The sequence below is a fragment of the Protopterus annectens genome, chromosome 10.part0 (genome assembly GCF_019279795.1).
Source record: "Protopterus annectens isolate FY-2018-M chromosome 10.part0, PAN1.0, whole genome shotgun sequence".
Lineage (NCBI taxonomy): Eukaryota > Metazoa > Chordata > Ceratodontiformes > Protopteridae > Protopterus > Protopterus annectens.
The window spans coordinates 1490611073-1490614053 of record NC_056744.1 but is presented as its reverse complement, the minus strand read 5'-3'; the positions used below and the strand labels follow the sequence as shown (position 1 = coordinate 1490614053).

General features: G+C 40.2%; 1 non-coding gene across 1 annotated transcript; it reads left to right on the top strand.

Moving 5' to 3' along the window:
- The first annotated feature begins 258 nt into the window (after window positions 1-258).
- Window positions 259-331, top strand: TRNAK-CUU. Its single transcript has one exon. It is a non-coding gene; the product is annotated as a tRNA-Lys (tRNA).
- Window positions 332-2981: the final 2650 nt, after the last annotated feature.

Genomic DNA, 2981 nt, shown 5'->3' with positions numbered 1-2981 from the left:
CCACCAGCTTGCCCCATTTCACCACTTTCCTATTACCATTTTTTTTTTTTCGTTTTTTTTTAAATTAGTGCAGGTGGTACAGTGGTTAAAGTATATGCCTTTCAACCACAAGGTGCAAGGTTTGATTCTCACCACTGAAAAGAGCTTTACAGATTGAAGATGTATATTTTTTCAGAGTTGAGTTGGCCTAAAGGGCTAATGCACTATGCTGTAGTTAAAAGGGTCCTGGGTTTGAGACTTGGCAGGGGTGATTATTTAGCCCGGCTAGCTCAGTCGGTAGAGCATGAGACTCTTACTCTCGGGGGCATGAGTTCGAGCCCCACGTTGGGCAGCTGTATTTTCTTTATTCTTGGGAGGGTGGCCTAATGGTTAAGGTGTTTGCCTTAGAAACACAAGATGCAGGGGTTGAGTCTCACAAGGGATAATTGGCTAGGCTTACAATGGCTCACAAGGGCAATTAGCCTAGTACTAACCTATGAACCTAAGTGGGAATAAGCAGGTGCTAAGCAAAGCCAAGACAGACCAAGCACCTTCTGGCATCACTTAGCATAGCACAAAACTGTGCAAACCCGCTGAAAACTGCTTTAATCATTCTACCTCATTCAGCCTCTGTTCTGCCTAGCAATAATATAATCAGCCCCTCAACCACCTCACCACATGAGCTTCGAGAATTTGCAGTGCTACAGTAAATATATCATGTACTATGGTCAACTAACGTTAGGGAACTAACTCTGTAGAATTAGTAATGTTTTTGTAGATATACATATTTCAGGGAAGAAACTCTGTCGAATTAGTAATGCTTGTGTGTGTGTGTGTGTGTGTGTGTGTGTGTGTGTGTGTGTGTGTGTGTGTGTGTGTGTGTGTGTGTGAGTGTGTGTGTGTATACATATATATATATATATATATATATATATATATATATATATATATATATATACACACATATATATATATATATATATATATATACATATATATATATATATATATATATATATATAAATTATAACACGATGTGCAGTCATAACTCACAACACCTTACTTCAAGACATCTCAAAACAATGCTTGTCATTATTTAGTGATATCAATCCCCACATCATACCAGTGATTTGTCAGAAATCCAAAAAATGTATGGGGGACAGACCAAAATATATGAAAATATGTACACGTTTTGCTATGCTGATGTATTTGTAAATACATCAGGCACTACAGGGATATACCTTTAGGGCAAAAAACATCACTGCCAAACTATGAACCCTGAACCATTTGGACTGCAGTCAGAGCAACATACCAGTAGGCCAACTGACCTCTTCAATACAGCAACTGATTTCACAAACAGGTCCTGATAGCCAGTCACACACTACCCCAATATAAAGTAGCTGAAATCACAGTGTACCTTGGCGTCTGACACAGAAACACTACACAGAGAAATAAATGCTGCCAAGTGTCACATGTGATGTGTCACAGTCTCACCCTACAAACAGATGCAACTGATAGACCAGCAGCAACTGTAGTAGCATGCACAGTCAGCTACACAAAGATCTATGACACTCACATCTGCCTGTCTCCTTACTCACCCCAACACACATTTACACAGTACACTGCTACACAACCTGAATGTTTGTTGACAATGGCCAGACATTTTACATATCTCTCATGTGTACAGTTTCCACAGAATGTCCATGTTTTTGGCTCATATTTATGGCCTGTTACTCATAACATATCTCGGATTCCAATAAATCACTGGGATGATAGCAGGAATGAAGACACTAAAGAAGGATATACATTTCAGTGTCAGACTTCAAATCCTTCAGAACACGTATCAGCAAAACAAACCCTGTTATTCTAGCAAGTCTCCAAGGTTATGACACCATTATTTAAAATATCCCCCACAGGCCAGGAAAAGGCCCAAGGCCAACGTGAAGCCCTTAATTATAGCACTGTGTTGCCATGCCAGTGGTTAATGGAAATGAAATCCAGCTATTCTGGATGCAATTGGCAAATGGGACAAACACATTGGTATATAAGTCATCATCTGTCCAAGAGCATTACTAACAAAAGGCAAGCTTGCCTGTGTTAAACAGGTCTGACAACTTCTTCATCAAACAGTCTGTGAGTTTGTATAACAATACCACTGGATTTCTTCTCACAAAGTAGTACAGCACTGTGTATGACATCGGGTAGAGAGTTGGCCTCATAGCTGAATATCATCTCAAGCCATTCAGCATCTATGTTAGAAAGCATGTAAATGTTGTTGTTGTCTTTCGGCTTTTCCTGGTTAGGGGTCGCCACAGCGGAACTCTGGTCCGCTAATGATTGGCAATAGATTTTCACGAACGCTGAGGTGCCAGCTCGACGTTCAACCTTCAACGAAGGCATGCCCATTTATGCATGTCTTTCGAATGCCCACCCAACCATGGGGAGGACATGCAGACTCCGCACAGAAGGCACTCCCCGCACTCCAGCCGAGAATCAAAAGGGAGAACCTCTTGCTGTGAGGCAACAATGCTACCGCTGCACCATCGCGGAAGTTTAGAAAGCATGTAAATATCAATGTTAATTCTACATTTCTATATTAATGTTAAAGTATGTACCAATGTAGTTATTGACATCTGCAAGGAACACATACCAGATATCGACAAATGGAAAGTAGATGCTTTAATGTTTGACAACAAGGTCAGGTATAAGCATAGTTGAGTGTGTTTGCACAGTATGGCCTACTACTAATGAATGCTTAAATGAAAAAAGAGGTATATATAGCAGTCTAGCAGCAGATCCTCACTGGCTGAATGGTTAGGACATTGGAAACTGTACGTAAGGTGCAAAGTTTTATTCCTGATCATTCATCTTTTTACACATGATAGGGGAATTTATTATTTCCCATTTTATTTTATTTGAAATTTGTTAACCGGGTTGGTCCAACTGGGCCAGAGGCCCATTATCAGTGGAGACATGAGATGAACTATACGACTCATGATTTA